The sequence below is a fragment of the Crinia signifera genome, unplaced genomic scaffold, assembly GCF_055691185.1.
Source record: "Crinia signifera unplaced genomic scaffold, ASM5569118v1 HAP2_SCAFFOLD_265, whole genome shotgun sequence".
Taxonomy (NCBI): Eukaryota; Metazoa; Chordata; class Amphibia; order Anura; family Myobatrachidae; genus Crinia; species Crinia signifera.
In genome coordinates this window covers 48,117-57,500 of record NW_028142158.1, presented here as the reverse complement: position 1 = coordinate 57,500, position 9,384 = coordinate 48,117, and positions in this window count along the sequence as shown.

Here is a 9,384-nt window from a genome sequence, read left to right as displayed (position 1 = left end):
GCCGAGCGAAGGACCCTCCCGGCCGGGGCGCGGGGTGCCACATCGATCGGGGCGGCGGGGAAGCGAGAGAAAGGCCCATCTCAAAACTTCCGTCTTTCCACCGCCTGCTGGCAGAATCCGTCTGCCTCCTATATATCTCCAGGAGGGGTGCTCCGGCGGGTAGCGGCACGCGAGTGGCGCGCGACACTTCAGCGGTACTCGGAGCGACTCTCTCCCGCCCTCCTGGAACCGACCCCCGGCCTCGGAGGGGCAGGTTCGTTCTCATAGAAATGACTTCCACAAACTGCAATATATTTTTCCACCACCCGGGGGCGCCCGCGAGCCGGGAAAAGGAGCCCTCGCCTCTCGGTTCCCTCCTCCGGGCGCGAGGGAGCCGGGGGCCCGCTCTCGGAGAAATCGCGGGGTTTTCCGACTTCGGCCGCCGGGGGGCGCTGCGCCGGGCCGGGGGCGGGTTCGGGCCCGGCCTCCTGGAGCCCAGGCCGGGCTGGGCGATCCCGGGGAGCCCCCGCCGAGCTCCGGGCGTCCCCCGGGGGGAGACGGGCTTCTCGCGGCCCGGGAACAGGCTCCGGGAGAATCCCCCCGTCTTTGTCAGATCCTCATGCCTCCCTATAGATCCGCAGAAAGGGTGCTCCGGCGCGTAGCGGCACGCATTAGACCGCGCGACACACACCCCGGATTTCTCCACTCTTATCCGACCTCCTGGAACTGTGTGCCGGCCGCGGGCCACCCTGTCCGACCTCATAGAAAGGACTTCCAGGCCGGGGTTTCTCGCTCCCACGCGGTCCCCTGGGGCCCCCCGGAGCCCCGGCAGGGCCGTGGGAGGTGGCGGGGGGCCGGGGGCAGCCGCACGCGCCGCGGCGCCCCCGGCAGGCCGCCAGAGGTACTGCAGCCAGGGGGTGAAAACGGAAAAAACCCACGTCTCCGCACCACTCTTCCCGGGGAAGGTAGCCCGGGCCCGGGGGAGGTCGCCCCGTGGTCCGGGGGACTGCGCCCCCCGCTGGTCGGTCGGGGAATTGCATCCAAACAGGCAAAAAAGACTGAAAACGATCCGGAATGCTTCTCCCACTCGAGCCCGGGATTCATGCCCAGGGCTGTGGAAGTGTCCCTGGGCACGTCCGAGCGTCCACCCCCCGGGAAAAAAAAACTTCCAGATTTCCACCCCACGATGCCCGGGGGAGGTAGCCCGGGCCTGGGGGAGGTCACCCCCGGGTCCGGGGGACTGCGCCCCGTGCTGGACACCCGGAGAAATGCATCCAAAAGGAGAAAAAAACACTGAAAACAGTTTGAAATGGTTCACCCACTCTTCCCCGGGATTCATGCCCAGGGCTGTGGAAGTGTCCCTGGGCACTTCCGAGCGTCCACCCCCCGGGAAAAAAAAAATTCCAGATTTCCACCCCACGCTGCCCAGGGAAGGTAGCCCGGGCCCGGGGGAGGCCACCCCCGGGTCCGGGGACCGGCGCCCCCCGCTGGTCGACCGGGGAATTGCATCCGAAAGGTGAAAAAAAGCACTTTGAAAATACTTTGAAATTCCTCACCCACTCGAGCCCAGGATTCATGCCCAGGGCTGTGGAAGTGTCCCTGGGCACGTTCGAAGGTCTTCCCCCCGGGGAAAAAAAGTTCCAGATTTCCAGCCCACGCTACCCAGGGAAGGTAGCCCGGGCCCGGGGGAGGTCACCCCCGGGTCCGGGGCACTGCGTCCCCCGCAGGACAACCGGGGAATAGCGTCCAAAAGGTGAAAAAACACTTTGAAAATAGCTTCAATCGTTCTCCCACTCTTCCCCGGGATTCATGCCCAGGGCTGTGGAAGTGTCCCTGGGTAAGTTCGAGCGTCTTCCCCCCGGGAAAAAAAAACTTCCATATTTCCACCCCACGATGCCCGGGGAAGGTAGCCCGGGCCCGGGGGAGTCCATCCCCGGGTCCGGGGAACTGCGCCTCCCACTGGTCGCCCGGGGAATTGCGTCCAAAAGGTGAAAAAAATACTTTGAAAATACTTTGAAATTGTTCGCCCACTCTTCCCCGGGATTCATGCCCAGGGCTGTGGAAGTGTCCCTGGGCACGTCCGAGCGTCTTCCCCCCCGGGAAAAACAAGTTCCAGATTTTCACCCCACGCTGCCCGGGGGAGGTAGCCCGGGCCTGGGGGAGGTCACCCCCGGGTCCGGGGGACTGCGCCTCGTGCTGGACACCCGGAGAAATGCATCCAAAAGGTGAAAAAAACACTGAAAACAGTTTGAAATGGTTCACCCACTCTTCCCCGGGATTCATGCCCGGGGCTGTGGAAGTGTCCCTGGGCACGTCCGAGCGTCTTCCCCCCGGGAAAAAAAAAACTTCCATATTTCCACCCCACGCTACCCAGGGAAGGTAGCCCGGGCTCGGGGGAGGTCACCCCCGGGTCCGGGGGACTGCGCCCCGTGCTGGACACCCGGAGAAATGCATCCAAAAGGAGAAAAGAACACTGAAAACAGTTTGAAATGGTTCACCCACTCTTCCCCGGGATTCATGCCCAGGGCTGTGGAAGTGTCCCTGGGCACGTCCGAGCGTCTTCCCCCCGGAAAAAAAAAAGTTCCATATTTCCACCCCACGATGCCCGGGGAAGGTAGCCCGGGCCCGGGGGAGTCCATCCCCGGGTCCGGGGAACTGCGCCCCCCGCTGGTCGCCCGGGGAATTGCGTCCAAAAGGTGCAAAAAATACTTTGAAAATAGTTTGAAATCGTTCGCCCACTCTTCCCCGGGATTCATGCCCGGGTCTGTGGAAGTGTCCCTGGGCACGTCCGAGCGTCTTCCCCCCCTGAAAAAAAAAGTTCCATATTTCCACCCCACGATGCCTGGGGAAGGTAGCCCGGGCCCGCGGGAGGTCACCCACGGGTCCGGGGCAATGCGCCCCCCGCAGGACAACCGGGGAAATGCATGCAAAAGGTGAAAAAAACACTTTGAAAATAGTTTCAATCGTTCTCCCACTCTTCCCCGGGATTCATGCCCGGGGCTGTGGAAGTGTCCCTGGGCACGTCCGAGCGTCTTCCCCCCGGGAAAAAAAACTTCCATATTTCCACCCCACGATGCCCGGGGAAGGTAGCCCAGGCCCGGGGGAGGCCACCCCCGGGTCCGGGGAACTGCGCCCCCCGCTGGTCGCCCGGGGAATTGCGTCCAAAAGGTGAAAAAAATACTTTGAAAATACTTTGAAATTCCTTACCCACTCGAGCCCGGGATTCATGCCCAGGGCTGTGGAAGTGTCCCTGGGCACGTCCGAGCGTCTTCCCCCCCCGGGAAAAACAAGTTCCAGATTTTCACCCCACGCTGCCCGGGGGAGGTAGCCCGGGCCTGGGGGAGGTCACCCCCGGGTCCGGGGGACTGCGCCCCGTGCTGGACACCCGGAGAAATGCATCCAAAAGGAGAAAAAAACACTGAAAACAGTTTGAAATGGTTCACCCACTCTTCCCCGGGATTCATGCCCAGGGCTGTGGAAGTGTCCCTGGGCACGTCCGAGCGTCTTCCCCCCGGAAAAAAAAAAGTTCCATATTTCCACCCCACGATGCCCGGGGAAGGTAGCCCGGGCCCGGGGGAGTCCATCCCCGGGTCCGGGGAACTGCGCCCCCCGCTGGTCGCCCGGGGAATTGCGTCCAAAAGGTGCAAAAAATACTTTGAAAATAGTTTGAAATCGTTCGCCCACTCTTCCCCGGGATTCATGCCCGGGTCTGTGGAAGTGTCCCTGGGCACGTCCGAGCGTCTTCCCCCCGGGAAAAAAAACTTCCATATTTCCACCCCACGATGCCCGGGGAAGGTAGCCCAGGCCCGGGGGAGGCCACCCCCGGGTCCGGGGAACTGCGCCCCCCGCTGGTCGCCCGGGGAATTGCGTCCAAAAGGTGAAAAAAATACTTTGAAAATACTTTGAAATTCCTTACCCACTCGAGCCCGGGATTCATGCCCAGGGCTGTGGAAGTGTCCCTGGGCACGTCCGAGCGTCTTCCCCCCCCGGGAAAAACAAGTTCCAGATTTTCACCCCACGCTGCCCGGGGGAGGTAGCCCGGGCCTGGGGGAGGTCACCCCCGGGTCCGGGGGACTGCGCCCCGTGCTGGACACCCGGAGAAATGCATCCAAAAGGAGAAAAAAACACTGAAAACAGTTTGAAATGGTTCACCCACTCTTCCCCGGGATTCATGCCCAGGGCTGTGGAAGTGTCCCTGGGCACGTCCGAGCGTCTTCCCCCCGGAAAAAAAAAAGTTCCATATTTCCACCCCACGATGCCCGGGGAAGGTAGCCCGGGCCCGTGGGAGTCCATCCCCGGGTCCGGGGAACTGCGCCCCCCGCTGGTCGCCCGGGGAATTGCGTCCAAAAGGTGCAAAAAATACTTTGAAAATAGTTTGAAATCGTTCGCCCACTCTTCCCCGGGATTCATGCCCGGGTCTGTGGAAGTGTCCCTGGGCACGTCCGAGCGTCTTCCCCCCCTGAAAAAAAAAGTTCCATATTTCCACCCCACGATGCCTGGGGAAGGTAGCCCGGGCCCGCGGGAGGTCACCCACGGGTCCGGGGCAATGCGCCCCCCGCAGGACAACCGGGGAAATGCATGCAAAAGGTGAAAAAAACACTTTGAAAATAGTTTCAATCGTTCTCCCACTCTTCCCCGGGATTCATGCCCGGGGCTGTGGAAGTGTCCCTGGGCACGTCCGAGCGTCTTCCCCCCGGGAAAAAAAACTTCCATATTTCCACCCCACGATGCCCGGGGAAGGTAGCCCAGGCCCGGGGGAGGCCACCCCCGGGTCCGGGGAACTGCGCCCCCCGCTGGTCGCCCGGGGAATTGCGTCCAAAAGGTGAAAAAAATACTTTGAAAATACTTTGAAATTCCTTACCCACTCGAGCCCGGGATTCATGCCCAGGGCTGTGGAAGTGTCCCTGGGCACGTCCGAGCGTCTTCCCCCCCCGGGAAAAACAAGTTCCAGATTTTCACCCCACGCTGCCCGGGGGAGGTAGCCCGGGCCTGGGGGAGGTCACCCCCGGGTCCGGGGGACTGCGCCCCGTGCTGGACACCCGGAGAAATGCATCCAAAAGGAGAAAAAAACACTGAAAACAGTTTGAAATGGTTCACCCACTCTTCCCCGGGATTCATGCCCAGGGCTGTGGAAGTGTCCCTGGGCACGTCCGAGCGTCTTCCCCCCGGAAAAAAAAAAGTTCCATATTTCCACCCCACGATGCCCGGGGAAGGTAGCCCGGGCCCGGGGGAGTCCATCCCCGGGTCCGGGGAACTGCGCCCCCCGCTGGTCGCCCGGGGAATTGCGTCCAAAAGGTGCAAAAAATACTTTGAAAATAGTTTGAAATCGTTCGCCCACTCTTCCCCGGGATTCATGCCCGGGTCTGTGGAAGTGTCCCTGGGCACGTCCGAGCGTCTTCCCCCCGGGAAAAAAAACTTCCATATTTCCACCCCACGATGCCCGGGGAAGGTAGCCCAGGCCCGGGGGAGGCCACCCCCGGGTCCGGGGAACTGCGCCCCCCGCTGGTCGCCCGGGGAATTGCGTCCAAAAGGTGAAAAAAATACTTTGAAAATACTTTGAAATTCCTTACCCACTCGAGCCCGGGATTCATGCCCAGGGCTGTGGAAGTGTCCCTGGGCACGTCCGAGCGTCTTCCCCCCCCGGGAAAAACAAGTTCCAGATTTTCACCCCACGCTGCCCGGGGGAGGTAGCCCGGGCCTGGGGGAGGTCACCCCCGGGTCCGGGGGACTGCGCCCCGTGCTGGACACCCGGAGAAATGCATCCAAAAGGAGAAAAAAACACTGAAAACAGTTTGAAATGGTTCACCCACTCTTCCCCGGGATTCATGCCCAGGGCTGTGGAAGTGTCCCTGGGCACGTCCGAGCGTCTTCCCCCCGGAAAAAAAAAAGTTCCATATTTCCACCCCACGATGCCCGGGGAAGGTAGCCCGGGCCCGGGGGAGTCCATCCCCGGGTCCGGGGAACTGCGCCCCCCGCTGGTCGCCCGGGGAATTGCGTCCAAAAGGTGCAAAAAATACTTTGAAAATAGTTTGAAATCGTTCGCCCACTCTTCCCCGGGATTCATGCCCGGGTCTGTGGAAGTGTCCCTGGGCACGTCCGAGCGTCTTCCCCCCCTGAAAAAAAAAGTTCCATATTTCCACCCCACGATGCCTGGGGAAGGTAGCCCGGGCCCGCGGGAGGTCACCCACGGGTCCGGGGCAATGCGCCCCCCGCAGGACAACCGGGGAAATGCATGCAAAAGGTGAAAAAAACACTTTGAAAATAGTTTCAATCGTTCTCCCACTCTTCCCCGGGATTCATGCCCGGGGCTGTGGAAGTGTCCCTGGGCACGTCCGAGCGTCTTCCCCCCGGGAAAAAAAACTTCCATATTTCCACCCCACGATGCCCGGGGAAGGTAGCCCAGGCCCGGGGGAGGCCACCCCCGGGTCCGGGGAACTGCGCCCCCCGCTGGTCGCCCGGGGAATTGCGTCCAAAAGGTGAAAAAAATACTTTGAAAATACTTTGAAATTCCTTACCCACTCGAGCCCGGGATTCATGCCCAGGGCTGTGGAAGTGTCCCTGGGCACGTCCGAGCGTCTTCCCCCCCCGGGAAAAACAAGTTCCAGATTTTCACCCCACGCTGCCCGGGGGAGGTAGCCCGGGCCTGGGGGAGGTCACCCCCGGGTCCGGGGGACTGCGCCCCGTGCTGGACACCCGGAGAAATGCATCCAAAAGGAGAAAAAAACACTGAAAACAGTTTGAAATGGTTCACCCACTCTTCCCCGGGATTCATGCCCAGGGCTGTGGAAGTGTCCCTGGGCACGTCCGAGCGTCTTCCCCCCGGAAAAAAAAAAGTTCCATATTTCCACCCCACGATGCCCGGGGAAGGTAGCCCGGGCCCGGGGGAGTCCATCCCCGGGTCCGGGGAACTGCGCCCCCCGCTGGTCGCCCGGGGAATTGCGTCCAAAAGGTGCAAAAAATACTTTGAAAATAGTTTGAAATCGTTCGCCCACTCTTCCCCGGGATTCATGCCCGGGTCTGTGGAAGTGTCCCTGGGCACGTCCGAGCGTCTTCCCCCCCTGAAAAAAAAAGTTCCATATTTCCACCCCACGATGCCTGGGGAAGGTAGCCCGGGCCCGCGGGAGGTCACCCACGGGTCCGGGGCAATGCGCCCCCCGCAGGACAACCGGGGAAATGCATGCAAAAGGTGAAAAAAACACTTTGAAAATAGTTTCAATCGTTCTCCCACTCTTCCCCGGGATTCATGCCCGGGGCTGTGGAAGTGTCCCTGGGCACGTCCGAGCGTCTTCCCCCCGGGAAAAAAAACTTCCATATTTCCACCCCACGATGCCCGGGGAAGGTAGCCCAGGCCCGGGGGAGGCCACCCCCGGGTCCGGGGAACTGCGCCCCCCGCTGGTCGCCCGGGGAATTGCGTCCAAAAGGTGAAAAAAATACTTTGAAAATACTTTGAAATTCCTTACCCACTCGAGCCCGGGATTCATGCCCAGGGCTGTGGAAGTGTCCCTGGGCACGTCCGAGCGTCTTCCCCCCCCGGGAAAAACAAGTTCCAGATTTTCACCCCACGCTGCCCGGGGGAGGTAGCCCGGGCCTGGGGGAGGTCACCCCCGGGTCCGGGGGACTGCGCCCCGTGCTGGACACCCGGAGAAATGCATCCAAAAGGAGAAAAAAACACTGAAAACAGTTTGAAATGGTTCACCCACTCTTCCCCGGGATTCATGCCCAGGGCTGTGGAAGTGTCCCTGGGCACGTCCGAGCGTCTTCCCCCCGGGAAAAAAAACTTCCATATTTCCACCCCACGATGCCCGGGGAAGGTAGCCCAGGCCCGGGGGAGGCCACCCCCGGGTCCGGGGAACTGCGCCCCCCGCTGGTCGCCCGGGGAATTGCGTCCAAAAGGTGAAAAAAATACTTTGAAAATACTTTGAAATTCCTTACCCACTCGAGCCCGGGATTCATGCCCAGGGCTGTGGAAGTGTCCCTGGGCACGTCCGAGCGTCTTCCCCCCCCGGGAAAAACAAGTTCCAGATTTTCACCCCACGCTGCCCGGGGGAGGTAGCCCGGGCCTGGGGGAGGTCACCCCCGGGTCCGGGGGACTGCGCCCCGTGCTGGACACCCGGAGAAATGCATCCAAAAGGAGAAAAAAACACTGAAAACAGTTTGAAATGGTTCACCCACTCTTCCCCGGGATTCATGCCCAGGGCTGTGGAAGTGTCCCTGGGCACGTCCGAGCGTCTTCCCCCCGGAAAAAAAAAAGTTCCATATTTCCACCCCACGATGCCCGGGGAAGGTAGCCCGGGCCCGGGGGAGTCCATCCCCGGGTCCGGGGAACTGCGCCCCCCGCTGGTCGCCCGGGGAATTGCGTCCAAAAGGTGCAAAAAATACTTTGAAAATAGTTTGAAATCGTTCGCCCACTCTTCCCCGGGATTCATGCCCGGGTCTGTGGAAGTGTCCCTGGGCACGTCCGAGCGTCTTCCCCCCCTGAAAAAAAAAGTTCCATATTTCCACCCCACGATGCCTGGGGAAGGTAGCCCGGGCCCGCGGGAGGTCACCCACGGGTCCGGGGCAATGCGCCCCCCGCAGGACAACCGGGGAAATGCATGCAAAAGGTGAAAAAAACACTTTGAAAATAGTTTCAATCGTTCTCCCACTCTTCCCCGGGATTCATGCCCGGGGCTGTGGAAGTGTCCCTGGGCACGTCCGAGCGTCTTCCCCCCGGGAAAAAAAACTTCCATATTTCCACCCCACGATGCCCGGGGAAGGTAGCCCAGGCCCGGGGGAGGCCACCCCCGGGTCCGGGGAACTGCGCCCCCCGCTGGTCGCCCGGGGAATTGCGTCCAAAAGGTGAAAAAAATACTTTGAAAATACTTTGAAATTCCTTACCCACTCGAGCCCGGGATTCATGCCCAGGGCTGTGGAAGTGTCCCTGGGCACGTCCGAGCGTCTTCCCCCCCCGGGAAAAACAAGTTCCAGATTTTCACCCCACGCTGCCCGGGGGAGGTAGCCCGGGCCTGGGGGAGGTCACCCCCGGGTCCGGGGGACTGCGCCCCGTGCTGGACACCCGGAGAAATGCATCCAAAAGGAGAAAAAAACACTGAAAACAGTTTGAAATGGTTCACCCACTCTTCCCCGGGATTCATGCCCAGGGCTGTGGAAGTGTCCCTGGGCACGTCCGAGCGTCTTCCCCCCGGAAAAAAAAAAGTTCCATATTTCCACCCCACGATGCCCGGGGAAGGTAGCCCGGGCCCGGGGGAGTCCATCCCCGGGTCCGGGGAACTGCGCCCCCCGCTGGTCGCCCGGGGAATTGCGTCCAAAAGGTGCAAAAAATACTTTGAAAATAGTTTGAAATCGTTCGCCCACTCTTCCCCGGGATTCATGCCCGGGTCTGTGGAAGTGTCCCTGGGCACGTCC